This window comes from Salvelinus sp. IW2-2015, linkage group LG6.2, assembly GCF_002910315.2.
Source record: "Salvelinus sp. IW2-2015 linkage group LG6.2, ASM291031v2, whole genome shotgun sequence".
NCBI lineage: Eukaryota > Metazoa > Chordata > Actinopteri > Salmoniformes > Salmonidae > Salvelinus > Salvelinus sp. IW2-2015.
The window spans coordinates 3,290,493-3,307,564 of record NC_036846.1 but is presented as its reverse complement, the minus strand read 5'-3'; positions in this window follow the sequence as shown (position 1 = coordinate 3,307,564).

The following is a 17,072-nucleotide window of genomic DNA, read 5'->3' as shown; positions in this document are numbered from 1 at the left end:
AACCAATCCGCAACCGCCTGACTGATAAAGTGAAAATTTGAGGCCCTCACCCGACCCTAACCCTATAATTTATTAAATGCTCTGTAGGTTACAGTCAGAGACGGCGGAACAATTTGACAGTGGTGCGTTTTTATTTTGTTGCCTGATTTACTGTAGATATGTTTACGCATATAATCTCCGAGATTGTTGTACCCTATTTGTTAGTCAACTTGTCTATATCCTAGTTACATGCAGCGTATCTTCTGTCATTATATCTTGCCCTATAATACTACATAAACCCTTGCTCACCAGAATAATGTCATAAATCGATAGAATGACCAACCGCCCTTCACCCACACAATATTTAATGACCCTAAACCCGCCAGCCCCGCGGCTATGCGCGTTATGAGTCAACCCGCATCAGTAACATGTCGCCTACTGTAGGCTACTTTACTATCTTGTATGATTTAAAAATTTATGAAAACATGAGCACGTGGTAGTAGGTCAAAGTTAGCTGCCTGTAGTATGGCCATAAGATCTGGCAAGCCAAGAGTTTCATATATTTAATTTCTTAATAATAATTTAAGGATGATTTAACCCTAAAAGCACATAATTTCAAAACCGTTTTTTTATCCTTCTGAAGTTTTAGGACTTTGTCAAGCAACTAGTTACCAACCCCAAAAACATGTATCATGATTTCAGTGTTAATATGGAGGAATTAAATATAATATCTAGTTGTGTGTGCTAGTATGAAAATGTGCTAAAAATGTAGAGTCAATAGTCAACTTTGTGATAAAAGCACCAACTTTGACACAGAGATAGATGTATGTATCCTGGAAAGGTATACAGTGAGCTACAAAAGTATTGGGACAGGGTCACATTTTTTGTTGTTTTGGCTCTGCACTGCAGCACTTTGGAAATGACACAATGACTATGAGGTTAAAGTGCAGACTGTTAGCTTTAATTTTAGGGTATTTAATTCCATATCGGATGAACCGTTTAGAAACCACAGCACTTTTTGTAAATAGATAGTCCCCCCAATTTAGGAGACCTAAAGTATTGAGACAAATTTAAAAATTGTTGGATGCTTTGCTGTTTGTTTTGGTTGTGTTTCAGATTATTTTGTTCCCAATAGAAATGAATGGTAATTATGTATTGTGTCATTTTTGGAGTCACTTTTACTGTAAATAAGAATAGAATATGTTTCAAAACACTTCTGTATTAATGTGGATGCTATCATGATTACAGAAAGTCCTGATTGAATTGTGAATAATGATGAGTGAGAAAGTTAGAGGCATGAATATCATACCCCCCAACCTCCCCTATTGTTGTAATGGTGAGAGGTTAGCATGTCTTGGGGGTATGATATTTGTGCGTCTGTAACTTTTACACCAAGTTGAGAGTCTAATCTTTTATACTTAACAAAAATATAAACGTAACATGCAACAATTTCAAATATTTTACTGAGTTACAGTTGATATAAGGAAATCAGTCAATTAAAAAATCATTAGGCCCTAATCTATGGATTTCACATGACTGGGCAGGGGCCTTGGAGGGCATAGGCCCACCCACATGGCAGCCAGGCCCAGCCCATTAGAATGAGTTTTTTCACACAAAAGGGCTTTATTATAGACAGAAATACCCCCACCCCGCTCAGACGATCCCACAGGTAAAGAAGCCGGATGTGAGCGTCCTGGGCTGGCGTGGTTACACATGGTCTGCGGTTGTAAGACTGGTTGGGAGTACTCCAAAATCTCTAAAACGACGTTGGAGGCAGTTTATGGTAGAGAAATTAACATTAAATTCTCTGGCAACCACTCTGGTGGACATTCCTGCTGTCAGCATGTCAATTGCACACTCCCTCAAAACTTGGCATTGTGTTGTGTGACAAAACTGCACGTTTTAAAGTGGCCTTTTATTGTCCCCAGCACAAGGTGCACCTGTGTAATGATCATGCTGTTTAATCAGCTTCTTGATATGCCACACCTGTCAGGTGGGTGGATTATCTTGGCTAAGGAGAAACGCTCACTAACAGGGATGTTAACACATTTGTGCATGACATTTGAGAGAAATAAGCTTTTTTGTGCGTAGTGAACATTTCTGGGATTTTTTATTTCAGATGAGACATGGGACCAACACTTTACATATTTTTGTTTAGTGTAGATGCAACTGGAACTGAGTTGATAGCCCATAGCATTCCATAGTTAGAGCATAAAGTCTGATGTCACCGGCATCCATATTGCTTAAATTGACCATATCGTGGGCCATTTTAGGTCGTACCTGGATTAGCTCAATAGCCAATTTCACAGCCTCTGAGTGTCAAGACAACACAACACTTTGAAGGAATGACAGACACATTTTCATTACAAAGGGAAAGTGGGATACCTAGTCAGTTGTACAACTGAATGCCTTCAACTGAAATGTAAGTGGTGATGGATATAATTGATCAAACTACAGTATCTGTTAAAAACATGAAAAACATACAAAAAAGTAAATTTTGAAACATACATTTTTATATAAATCTGTGAAGATTTGAAAATATATGCATATTTTGGGTAATTGAAACCATTTACTAGTGTTACAAAAGGTTAATTAATAAAATAACATCTGTTACTGTTCTGTTTGACAGAAAGTGTATTTTTTCCATCATTTCCAACTTGAGGTCAGAAATGTCCCCTGTTGTTGCTTTTAGGGGTCGAAATATGTGCTTTTAGGGTTAAATGATCCACAAACTCTATTGTTCACAGGATACACATACGATTCATGAAGGGGTTCAGTTTGCCAGTGACTAGTTATTACAGCCACAAAGTCATAAACCCCTCCTATTTCTACAATGTATCTTCTTAATATGTGATTTTAAACCTAACCCTAACCTTTACCACACTGCTAATCGTATTCCTAACCATAACCTTAAATTAAGACCAAAAAGCACATTTTTGTTTTCAATCATTTTTAAGATATAGCCCATTTCGGTGGCTGTGGTAACTAGTGGAAAGAGTTCAGCTTCCACTTATGATCAATTGATATACTTATTTAAAAGACCACTAGGGGGTGGTCTAAACCCAGTAACCTTATGCAGTGGAACTCTATGCAGTCGGTCACTTGCATCAGATTACAGGTTGCATGGTTCTATCCCCTGTCCCAAAAGCACAGTACCCTGTTCTTTGTTTTTGTCACAAGATGGCGCACTCAGAGCACAGAATCCTATATAATAAGTGCTTTTTCTGGTGCCGGAGGCCATTCCCAAAACTCCAGAAAATCCATGAGGTTATTAACAGTCTACTCTCATATATTCTGAGTATGGTATGCATTAATACAATCTCGTACAGTATAGTTGACTGGTAACAATTTTGCTGTGGTGGTAGTTTTATGAATAATCCTTCCCTTGTGTATTGATCATGCATGTCATAGAAATATCATATGATTACTTTCTACATTAATTATTATTTGGGTTTAGGTATGAAAGCTTTGAATTAAAGGTGAAAAGTTCATGATTGTCCAAGACATTCCCATTTTCATATTTAGTTGGAACCCTCTATACATTGGCCATACATATACCCTCATCTCTCTCTCTCCTATTTACCAACAGGGTCTTGTAGTTCCTTTCCTGTTAAGGCCCATGTTTGTTTTCTGCCTGTGTCTGCCTGTGTCCCCTGCTGGGCTGACAACCTCAGCTGCCTGTGAAGAGCCCACCTCCTGTCGGTGGCTGGGCCACTTGGCTCATTCACAAAGGCTACTGGAATAACAGAACCCTCCAGAGGAAATGACAGCCTGTTCAAAAGAGGTTTCTCCCCCTCTTGCTCCTCCTCGCTCTGGGTCTTCACTGGGGGTGGGGCAGGATGTGGTTGGGTGGGTGAGGGGGAATACTGTTTACCACTAAATGCTTAGCTACTGTTGTTGATGAAAATGGGGGCAAAGAGGATAAACCTAGATTATGGATGATCAATTAAAGTAAAATGGTTCACTCGTTCATATTGATATGGAAATGTTGTAGATAGACAAATACACTATTTATACAAAAGTGTGGACACCCCTTCAAATGAGTGGATTCGGCTATTTCAGCCACACCCGTTGCTGACAGGTGTTTAAAATTGAGCAGACAGCCATGCAATCTCCATAGAGAAACATTGACTGTAGAATTGTGGTTAGAGCGTTGGGCCAGTAACCGAAAGGTTCCTAGATCAAATCCCCGAGCTGACAAGGTAAAAATCTGTCATTCTGCCCCTGAACAAGGCAGTTAACCCACTGTTCCTAGGCCGTCATTGTAAATAAGAATTTGTTCTTAACTGACTTGTTAAAAAAAGGTAAAATAAATACTGAAGAGCTCAGTGATTTTCAACATGGCACTGTCATAGAATGCTACCTTTCCAACAAGTCAGTTTGTAAAATTTCTGCCCTGCTAGAGCTGCCCTGGTCATCTGTAAGTGCTGTTATTGTGAAGTGGAAACGTCTAGGCGCAACAACGGCTCAGCAGCGAAGTGGTAGACCACACAAGCTCATAGAGCGGGACCGCTGAAGCTTGTAGCATGTCTTCGGTTGCAACACTCACTACCGAGTTTCAAACTGCCTCTGGAAGCAATGTCAGCACAATAACTGTTCGTCGGGAGCTTCATGAAATGGGTTCCATGGCCAAGCAGCCACACACAAGCCTAAGATCGCCATACGCAAAAGTCAAGCATCGGCTGGAGTTGTATAAAGCTCGCCAATATTGGACTTTGGAGCAATGGAAACGCGTTCTCTGGAGTGATGAATCACGCTTCACCATCTGGCAGTCCGACAGTTGAATCTAGGTTTTGGCAGACCAGGAGAACGCTACCTTCCCCAATGCATAGTGCCAACTGTAAAATTTGATGGAGGAGGAATAATGGTCTGGGGCTGTTTTTCATGGTTCCGGCTAGGCCCTTAGTTCCAGTGAAGGGAAATATTAACGCTACAGCATACAATGACATTCTAGATGATTCTGTGCTTCCAACTTTGTGGCAACAGTTTGGGGAAGGCCCTTTCCTGTTTCAGCATGACAATGCACCCGTGCACAAAGCGAGGTCCATACAGAAGTGGTTAGTCGAGATCGGTGTGGAAGAACTTGACTGGCCTGCACGGAGCCCTGACTTCAACCCCATCGAACACCTTTGGGATGAATTGGAACACCGACTGCGTGCCTGGCCTAATAGCCCAACATCAGTCCCGACCTCACTAGTGGTCTTGTGTCTGAATGGAACTAAGTCCCAGCAGCCATGTTCTAACATCTAGTGGAAAGCCTTCTCAGAAGAGGGGAGGCAGTTACAGCAGCAAAGGGGGGACCAATTCCATATTAATGCCAATGATTTTGGAATGAGATGTTCGACGAGCAGGTGTCCACAGACTTTTGGTCATGTAGTGTATAATTGGTTCATATCATTAAGTAGGGAACCGATAGTAAGTCACCAAAGGCCTTTTCGAAGTCAACATAAACTAATCTAATTTCTACAGGCAGTAAGTGCCTTTGTTGGAGATCGACAGGAGTCATGCTTGAAATAGTTTCGCACTCAAATGACGTCTCAGCCAGGGAAGGCGCTCGGTTTCAGAGGTTCTCCTCTTGACTGTGTCACCTCGCTCCAACTGAAGAATGTCAGAGTGGGAATGAGAATTTTCCCTGGTCCCAAGAGCAATAAAAGACCCAGTGCTTCCTTTGAAAGTGCTAGGAAAGACCCCTTTGATCTCACTGTCATATGCATGTGGTTCCTAATACAAGATAATGGGCTGGCTTTCTTGAAAGATAAGTGGTGTGAAGTGTGTGTGCTGCATCTTATCAATTAGTGCCTGAGCGATTTCACAGGACACCCAGGGTATGTGTTGCCACACGGTCTCCACTGCCTGTACAGCAGTTTTATCTGGTGTTCATTTTTTCCGCCTCACTCACAATGTCATCTCCCACAGTCCTTTTTATGGGATAGGGATAGAGAACTGGCTCTATCCTGTATGTCTACACCTAGTGCCCTCCTGCTTGCCCAGCCCTCTCCCTGAATAAGTATTTCCTCCACTCTTAGGCGCGGGAGCCATCAGCCTCTTTTTGTCCATCGTCTCCACGTCCCAGGGCCTGGCATATAGCAGCAGGAGAAGGCTGGGTGGGGCATTGTCATGCCCTGGCATGTCATGCGCAAATCTACCCCTGATCTCCCACTTTGAAGTGGGAGTGCTGGAGGAACTGTAACTGGGATTTGGGATGTTGCTGGGGATTTGCACCGGGCAGACTGGGGTTCCCCCCTCCTCCTCACAGACTGGTGCCAGGCCCAGAGACTACTGCAATACAATCGCACCTCATTATCTGGGACAGCCACATCACAGACCTGTGTTGGGAAGGGAGGGGAGTATGGAGGAGGAGGGGAAAGAGAGGGTGGGGTGGGGATGGAGGGGTGTGGTTGGGTGAGGGGTGAAATGATGGGAGAGATGAGGGATAAGCAGAAACCAGGCAATGTGTCAACACCTCCGGCCTACAGTAGAGAGACTCAGGACACACTCTCTGACCCACTTCACAGGGAGGATAGAGTTGTTATGCACAGAAGCCTGCTTTTAAATGAATGGTTTCAGTAATGGGTTAACTGTGAAAGCTTACCACTGCCTGTTAGCAATGACCCACACAGCACAGCAATTCAGTAGTGATGAACAAAGTGTACTTTATATTTATTACTGCATACTGCACTTTCAGATATATGACATTTTACATAAACCACACCAGCACAGTCTAATAGCTTTTCAAAATCAAATAAAACCTTGACTGACTTTACAGAATTTTCTTTTGTTTAGGTAATATTCAGGGAGAAATTACATGCCCAACATTTATCTATGCTTTGAAAAATGCTAGATATTATGTATTACTGTGTAACTCAGTACACTCTGAGACTTGGCTTTGTCTTCAAGGATGCAGATGAAGAGGCCCATTGTCTATCTGTGAGGAGGAGGCTGGGTTGGGGTAGAACTAAAAGCTCTGGGCTCCTCCTGGCAGCTGATCAAATCAAATTTTATTTGTCACATACGCCGAATACCATGAAATGCTTACTTACAGGCCCTTAACCAACAATGCAGTTCAAGAAATAGAGTTCATCAAATATTTTTCTAAATAAACTAAAGTTAAAAAAATCTATCAAAAAGTAAGACATTTACATAACAATAACAATGCTTAGGTACAATGTCAATGTGCGGGGGTACAGGTTTATCAAGGTAATTTGTAAAGTGACTATGCATAGATAATGAACAGCGAGTAGCAGCAGTGTAAAACAAAGGGGGTGGGGGTCAATGCAAATAGTCCGGGTGGCCATTTGATGTCCTCCTATCTTCACATGTACGATCATTAAATCAATATGAAATCTAAGGAACAGGAAGCCAGATGGCCTTCCCCCAGACCTCCTTGACCTAGCAGGTCAGAGCCCTCTCAGAGCCACCATGGCTAGTGTACAACCGGCCCATMGAAGAAAGCCCTTTGAAGGCATAGACATTCAACAAGAAGCCCATGAATGACTAAAGGGGACAAATAAGCTGTTACGACTCAGGTCAAATCAGTGTTTGTGTTTCCATCCACATCAAAGGCTCAGGCTTGTTTGATATTCATCCCCACACCTTGATCCATGCCGTGGACAGGTAGAGAGGGGAGGAGCAGTCCATTGAGAGGAAAGGGGGCTTGTGGTCTCTCCACAGCTCTGGGCAAAGGGCAGTTGACCCAGACGAGAGGTCTGGCGGTGCCTCATTCCCTAGCGTGCAATTGGCCACTTCACACTTACCTCAAGCAATGTAAGGCTGCCCTGTTGAGTACATACTGTACATGCCTCTGTAGATGCCATATTCAGATGAGCTATCCACAGCTCTCATTAAATACTCAGCAGCCAATACTTTTATACTCAATATGGTACATACATCACTCTTTGCCTGTCTTATACTCAGTCACCATGAAAACTGGCTTCTTTGAGTCCACCATTACACTTTTATAGGTGCACCACAGGGCACTGACAAGCGGTTCCAGGAAGTCAATTCTCAATTCAATCACCCGTTGTGATAATAAATATTAGCGATAGCGATATTACTGTGCAATGTAGACATTTTATTTTCTCCAGAGATTGCGAGACAATTCATATGTTGATGTAATGTTTTTACTCTCAGTTTTTGGTGAAAAAAACGACACTAACCATGAGCCTTGCGGTCTGTGTCGTCCAATCACATAGTAGATACAAGTCACGTGATCCGCGAGCGAACACGTGTGTGTGCCAACGGATCACGCCACTTGTATCTGCCCCGTGATTGGACGATACCACATCTATCAAACGGCATCATGTGCTCGCCAACAGATCATGTGACTTGCATCTGCTCTGTGTCTGGACAACAAAGACCTCAATGCTGTATGCGATGAGTAATTTGTTTGCCTCCTAACTCCGGTATTTACACTACACAGTCTTGTATCCTTAACTTTGATTTCATATATCAAGTTGGGATACGCAATAAAAAAAATCATTATACCCTTGTACAAGACTGAGTACAAGCACCCCCAAATGATTAATTATTATGGCTGCATCACCGCCTGGTATGGCAACTGCACCGTGATCAACCGCAAGGTTCTACAGAGGGTGATGCGGACGGCCCAATACATTCCTGGGAAAGAGCTCCCTGCCCTCCAGGACATTTACGCCAGCCGGTGTGTGAGGAATGCCCAGAAGATCGTCAAGGACTCCAGTCTTGAACATTGGGTGTCGGACCAATAGGCTCCGAGACAGCTTCTACCACCAGGCCAGCAGACTGTTGAACGGCTAAACCTTAGCTATCTACCCGCCTGCACCTTAAGAGACTATTTGCACTGACTCCTCTCTCTCTCTCTCTCTCACACACACACACACACACACACACACCATGGTCACCACTGCTGTTACCATTTATTATTGCTATTTATTTAAGCTGCTATACCAAGTCACTTCTCACTTTGCTACTTGTATATAACAGTCATCATAAGGTGACATAGAGTGTGTATAAATCAGAGTGTATATCCTGTTGTGCACATACTTTTCATAACTAGTTTTTCTTCCTTTATTTCCTTCTACTCTTTATTACGATTATCACATTTTAGGGAAGACCCAGATGCAGACAGTGTCGAAGTAACAGGGGGCAGGCAAAACGACAAGTCAAGGGCAGGCAGAGGTCGGTAATCCAGATCAGAGTCCAAAAGGTACAGAACGGCAGGCAGTCTCAGGGTCATTGCAGGCAGAGGTCAATAATCCAGTGTGAAGTGACAATGTACAGAACGGCAGGCAGGCTCAGGGTCAGGGCAGGCAGAATGGTCAAAACCGGGAAAACTAGAAACATACAGGAGCAAGGGGCTGTGAGAAATGGGTTTGATTCTAGACACATGAGATATATACGGAGGGCACGGGGCAACAGAAGACGAACAGCAGAGGGGCTAATGACCTTGGAGATGGGGAAAGGGACGATAAACCGGGGGGAAAGTTTGCGGGACTCCACCTGGAGGGGCAGATCTCAGATGGACAGCCATACCTTCTGCCCGAGACGATACCGGGGTCCGGTGGCGATCCACTTGTCGTCGATACCTGGAAGTGCTGGTGCGCGTAACGATGGTGACAGGTGTGCGTAAAGACGAGCAGCCTGGCGACCTCGAGCACCAGAGAGGGGAAGTGGGAACAGACGTGAGAACTATTTGTTATTCTTGGACTTTATTTGGCATTTAATCCTTGATTTATATTGATATTGTACCACATTGTTAAGAAGAGTTAGCAAGTAAGCATTTCACTGTACCATTTACACCAGTGTCCTGTGCACATGACCAATAAACTTTGACTTGATTTAGCGGCGATAGTGGAGAGGGTATAGGCTGCGGGGGTGGGAGGAGAAAGGGAAAGGTTAAGGCAGCCCTCCGCACCTCTCTGATTCAGAGGGGTTGGGTTAAATGCGGAAGACACATTTCAGTTGAATGCATTCAGTTGTACAAGTGACTAGGGGGGTCGTCGATGAGGTCACCTCCGAAATGCATCCCACCAGACTCATCTTGATTTCTGTGTAGGCCAGAGGTCAGGTTAAACAGTAGTTTGATTGAATGGCTGTTCACAGGCCAGTGTGAAATGACAGCTCTATTGCAATGTGTGAGCGGGGAGGAGGGGGCTACCCTGGCCTTTGTGTGGCCCACAGTCTGAGTGCACAGACCCCATTGTTAGAACTCGACCCCCCAGCCCCTCAGACTCTCTCCCCAACCTGCTTTGTCTTGAGCAATGGGACCATTTCCGTCATCCAGGGCAGGACTACGTTGTGACTTTGAACACAAGTCCTCCCTGTCTGACTTTGCGGTCTGCACACCCATTAATACACACAACGGTAGCCAGATGGACTGTTGTGACCTTACTGGGAAAAGGTAACTATTTAACCCCTTGTGTGCCTTGTAAGGCTGGAGAGAAGAGGATTGAAAACATGATGAAATGTCTTTTTCACATACAGGTACTGGTCAAGTAATATGGATAACCTGTATGTCTTTCTAAGAGCATTTAGGTAATCCACATACAACATGACCTAAATGGTTGAATAAACCTGTGGGTTATGACTTGGTTGAATAGTTGAATACTTCTTGGGTCAACCGTGTCACAGTTCAAGTTTCAAGTTTTAATGTCACGTGCACAAGGAAAGTGAAATGCCTTTCTGGCATGCTCTAAACCCAGCAATGCAGTAATTAATATCAATGTAGGACTAAAAATACACAAGGTAGAACAAAAACACACAATAAATAAAAATAAGAAATAAGAAGAACACAAGAAGTAAGTAAGCTATATACAGGGTCAGTCAGTTCCAATACCATACACCAATGTACAGGGATACTGTAGTGATAGAGGTAGATACAGTGCATTTGGAAAGTATTCAGACCCCTTGACTTTTTCCAAATTCTGTTACTTTACAACCTTGTTCTAAAATTGATTAAATCGTTTTTTCCCCCTCATCAATCTACACACAATTCCCCATAATGACAATGCAAAAACAGGTTTTTAGACATTTTTGCAAATGTATTAAAAGTAAAAAATGTAAATATCACATTTACATAAGTATTCAGACCCTTTACTCAGTACTTTATAGAAGCACTTTCGGCAGCGATTACAGCCTCGAGTCTTCTTGGGTATGACGCTACAAGCTTGGCACACCTATATTTGGGGAGCTTCTCCTATTCTTCTCTGCTGATCCTCTCAAGCTCTGTCAGGTTAGATGGGGAGCTGCACAGCTATTTTCAGGTCTCTCCTGAGATGTTCAACAGGGTTCAAGTCCGGGCTCTGGCTCTGCCGCTCAAGGACATTCAGAGACTTGTCCCGAAGCCACTTCTGCGTTGTCTTGGCTGTGTGCTTAGGGTCATTGTCCTGTTGGAAGGTGAACCTTCGCCCAAGTCTAAGGTCCTGAGTGCTCTGGAGCAGGTTTTTATCAAGGATCTCTCTCTCTGTGTACTTTGCTCCGATCATCTTTCCCTCAATCCTGACTAGTCTCCCAGTCCCTGCCGCTGAAAAACATCCCCACAGCATGATGCTGCCACCACCATGCTTCACTGTAGGGATGGTGCCAGGTTTTCTCCAGACGTGATGCTTGGCATTCAGGCCAAAGAGTTCAATCTTGCTTTCATCAGACCAGATAATCTTGCTTCTCATGGTCTGAGAGTCCTTTAAGTGCCCCTTGGCAAACTCCAAGTGGGCTGTCATGTGCCTTTTACTAAAGCATGGCTTCTCTCTGGCCACTCAACCATAAAGGCCTGATTGGTGGAGTGCTGCAGAGATGGTTGTCCGTCTGGAAGGTTCTCCCATCTCCACAGAGGAACTCTGGAGCTCTGTCAGAGTGACCATCGAGTTCTTGGTCACCTCCCTGACCATGGCCCTTCTCCCCCGATTGCTCAGTTTGGCCAGGCGGCCAGCTCTAGGAAGAGTCTTGTTGGTTCCAAACTTCTTCCATTTAAGAATGATGGAGGCCACTGTGTTCTTGGGGACCTTCAATGCTGCAGACATTTTTTGGTACCCTTCCCCAGATCTGTGCCTCGACACAATTCTGTCTCTGAGCTCTACAGACAATTCCTTCGACTTCATGGCTTGGTTTTTGCTCTGACATGCACTGTCAACTGTGCGACCTCATATAGACAGTTGTGTGCCTTTTCAAATCATGTCCAATCAATTGAATTTATCACAGGTGGACTCCAATCAAGTTGTAGAAACATCTCAAGGATGATCAATGGAAACAGGATGCACCTGAACTCAATTTCGAGTCTCATAGCAAAGGGTCTGAATACTTATGTAATTTAGATGTTTCTGTTTTTAACTTTTTATAAATATGCAAAAAAGTATAAATACCTATTTTCGCTTTGTCATTATGGGGTATTGTGTGTAGATTAATGAGGGGGGAAAAGTACTTTAATCCATTTTAGAGTAAGGCTGTAACATAACAAAATGTGGAAAAAGTCAAGGGGTCTGAATACTTTCCGAATGCACAGTATATATAGGGGTAAGGTGATTAGGCATCAGGATATATGATAAACAGAGTAACAGCAGCCTATATGATGATTGTATGTGAGTGTGTGTGCATGTGTGTAGAGTCAGTATAAATGTGTGTGCATGTTAGGTGTGTGTGAGCAAATGGAGTGTGTGTGTGTGTGTGTGTGTGTGTGTGTGTGTGTGTGTGTGTGTGTGTGTGTGTGTGTGTGTGTGTGTGTGTGTGTGTGTGTGTGTGTGTGTGTGTGTGTGTGTGTGTGTGTGTGTGTGTAGATATGTGTGTGTGTATATATACAGTGTGTAAAAAACAAATATATATATATATATATATATATATATATATATATATATACACACAAGGGTCATCTCATATAGTCCATGTAGCCATTTTGTTAGCTATTTAGCAGTCTTATGGCTTGGGGATAGAAGCTGTTCAGGAGCCTGTTAGTGTCAGACTTGATGCACTGGTACCGCTTGCCATGCGGAAGCAGAGAGAACAGTCTATGGCTTGGTTGGCTGGAGTCTAATGATTTTCCAGGCCTTCTTTTCACACCGCCTGATATAGAGCTCCTGGATAGCAGGGAGCCTGGCCCCAGTGATGTTCTGGGCTGTCCGCACCACACTCTGTAGCGCCATGCGATCGATGGCGGTGCTGTTGCCATACCAAGCAGTGATGCACCCAGTCAAGATGCTCTCAATGGTACAGCTGTAGAGCTTTTTGAGGATTTGAGGGCCCATTCCAAACCTTTTTAACCTCCTGAGGGGGAAGATGCGCTGTCATTCCTTCTTCACGACTGTGTGTATGTGGACCATTTTAAGTCCTTAGTGATTTGGACACCGAAGAACTTGAAACTCTCGACCCGCTCCACTGCAGCCCTGTCGATGTGGATGGGGGCGTGCTTGCTCTCCCCGTTTACTGTAGTCCACAATCAGCTCCTTGGACTTACTGACGTTGAGGGAGAGGTTGTTGCCACWGCACCACACTGCCAGGTCACTGACCTCCTCCCTGTAGGCTGTCTCATCGTCGCTGGTGATCAGTCCTACCACCGTCGTGTCTTCAGAAAACTTGATGATGGTGTTGGAGTCGTGCGTGGCCACGCAGTCGTGGGTGAACGGGGAGTACAGGAGGGGACTATGCACACACCTCTGTGGGGACCCCGTGTTGAGGGTCAGCGTGGCGGATGTGTTGTTGCCTACCCTCACCACCTGGGGGTGGCCCGTCAGGATGTCCAGGATCCAGTTGCAGAGGGAGGTGTTCAGTCCCAGGCTCCTAAGCTTGGTGACGAGCTTGGAGGGGACAATGGTGTTGAACGCTGAGCTGTACTCAAAGAACAGCTTTCTCACATTGGTATTCCTCTTATCTAGGTGGGGGAGTGCAACTGAGATTGCGTCGTCTATGGGTTTAGAGTGTCTGGGATGATGGAGTTGATGTGTGCCATAACCAGCCTTTCAAAGCACTTCATGATTACGGATGTGAGTACTACAGGGCGGTAGTCATTGTGGCATGAAGCCATACAGTTATTGTCGGGATTACAGACTGGGACAAGGCAAGGTTGAAAATGACTGTGAATATGCCTGACAGCTGTTCTGCTCATGCTCTGAGAACGCACCCTGGAATACCTCAGCCTTGTGAGTGTTGACCTGATTAAAGACCTTACTCACATCGTCCTTGGAGAGCAAGATCACACAGTCCTCTGGGTCAAATCAAATCAAATTTTATTTGTGACATGCAGATGTTAATGCGAGTGTAGCGAAATGCTTGTGCTTCTAGTTCCGACAATGCAGTAATAACCAACGAGTAATCTAACCTAACAATTTCACAACAACTACCTTATACACACAAGTGTATACAGGATGAAGAATATGTACATAAAAATATATGAATGAGTGATGGTACAGAACGGCATAGCCACGATGCAGTAGATGGTATAGAGTACAGTATATACATATGAGATGAGTAATGTAGGGTATGTAAACATATAAAAGTGGCATTGTTTAAAGTGGCTAGTGATACATGTATTACATAAAGATGGCAAGATGCAGTAGATGATATAGAGTACAGTATATACATATGAGATGAGTTAAGTGTAGGGTATGTAAACATTATATTAAGTGGCATTGTTTAAAGTGACTAGTGATACATTTTTTACATCAATTTTTCCATTATTAAAGTGGCTGGAGTTGAGTCAGCATGTTGGCAGCAGCCACTCAATGTTAGTGGTGGCTGTTTAACAGTCTGATGGCCTTGAGATAGAGCTGTTTTTTCAGTCTCTCGGTCCTGCTTTGATGCACCTGTACTGACCTCGCCTTCTGGATGATAGCGGGTGAACAGCGCAGTGGCTCGGGTGGTTGTTGTCCTTGATGATCTTTATGGCCTTCCTGTGACATCGGGTGGTGTAGGTGTCCTGGAGGGCAGGTAGTTTGCCCCCGGTAATGCGTTGTGCAGACCTCACTACCCTCTGGAGAGCCTTACGGTTGTGGGCGGAGCAGTTGCCGTACCAGCGGTGATACAGCCCGACAGGATGCGCTCGATTGTGCATCTGTAAAAGTTTGTGAGTGCTTTTGGTGACAAAGCCGAATTTCTTCCGCCTCCTGAGGTTGAAGAGGCGCTGCTGCGCCTTCTTCACCACGCTGTCTGTGTGGGTGGACCAATTCAGTTTGTCTGTGATGTGTACGCCGAGGAACTTAAAACTTACTACCCTCTCCACTACTGTCCATCGATGTGGATAGGGGGATGCTCCCTCTGCTGTGAAGTCCACGATCATCTCTTTGTTTTGTTGACGTTGAGTGTGAGGTTATTTTCCTGACACCACACTCCGAGGGCCTTCACCTCCTCCCTGTAGGACGTCTTGTCGTTGTTGGTAATCAAGCCTAATTGATGATATTGATGATTTGATGATTGAGTTGGAGCGTGCATGGCCACGCAGTCGTGGGTGAACAGGGAGTACAGAAAAGGGCTCAGAACACACCCTTGTGGGGCCCCAGTGTTGAGGATCAATGGGTGGGAGATGTTGTTACCTACCTCACACCTGGGGGCGGCCCGTCAGGAAGTCCAGTACCCAGTTGCACAGGGCAGGGTCGAGACCACTGTCTCGAGCTTGATGACGAGTTTTGGTGTTAAATGCTGAGCTGTAGTCGATGAACAGCATTCTCATGTAGGTATTCCTCTTGTCAAGATGGGTTAGGGCATGTGCAGTGTGTGGTTGCGATTGCGTCGTCTGTTGACCTATTGGGGCGGTAAGCAAATTGGAGTGGGTCTTAGGGTGTCAGGTAGGTGAAGGTGATATGTCCTTGACTAGTCTCTCAAAGCACTTAATGATGACAGAAGTGAGTGCTACTGGGCGGTAGTCGTTTAGCTCAGTTTCCTTAGCTTTCTTGGGTACAGAACAATGGTGGCCCTCTTGAAGCATGTGGGAACAGCAGACTGGGATAAGGATTGATTGAATATGTCCGAACACACCAGCCAGCTGGTCTGCGCATGCTCTGAGGACGCGGCTGGGGATGCCGTCTGGGCCTGCAGCCTTGCGAGGGTTAACACGTTTAAATGTTTTACTCACGTCGGCTGCAGTGAAGGAGAGTCCACAGGTTTTGGTAGCGGCCCGTGTCAGTGGCACAGTATTGTCCTCAAAGCGAGCAAAGAAGTTGTTTAATCTGTCTGGGAGCAAGACATCCTGGTCCGCGACGGGGCTGGTTTTCATTTTGTAATCCGTGATTGACTGTAGACCCTGCCACATACCTCTTGTGTCTGAGTCGTTGGATTGCGACTCTACTTTGTCTCTATACTGACACTTAGCTTGTTTGATTGCCTTGCGGAGGGAATAGCTACACTGTTTGTATTCGGTCATGTTTCCGGTCACCTTGCCCTGGTTAAAAGCAGTGGTTTTCGCTTTCAGTTTCCGCGAATGCTGCCATCAATCCACAGTTTCTGGTTTGAGAATGTTTTAATAGTTGCTGTGGGTACGACATCGCCGATGGACTTGCTAATAAACTCGCTCACCGAGTCGAGTCGGTGTGGGCCCTCGCGCACGGCAAGGTGTTGTTATTGTCAAAGTGTAAAATGCATTGAGTTCGCCTGGTAGAGAGGCATCATTGGGCAGATCACGTCTGGGTCTTCCTTGAGTCTGCATGGTCAAAGTGAGAGACATGTCACAAGCTCTAATTGTACTTATTGTAAATTATAAACTGGGTGGTTCGAGCCCTGAGTGCTGATTGGCTGAAAGCTGTGGTATAGCAGACCGTATACCATGGGTATGACAAAACATTTATTTTTACTGCTCTAATTACATTGGTTACCAGTTAATAATAGCAAGAAGGCACCTTGGAGGTTTGTGATACATGGCCAATATACCACAGCTAAGGGCTGTATCCAGGCACTCTGTGTTGCGTCGTGCATAAGAACAGCCCTTAGTCGTGGTATATTGGCCATATACCACACCCCCTCAGGCCTTATTACTTAAATATATAACCAGACTTACTGGTCTAAGATAGCCTCTCAGCTAACATGAATAATAGGCCCAGCTACTCTCCCCTCTGTATTTATTTGGCCTGGTGGTTAGATTGTCCGCCCTAAGGTTGGAAGGATAGGAGTTTGAATCCCGGCACGAGTCATATCAAAGACTA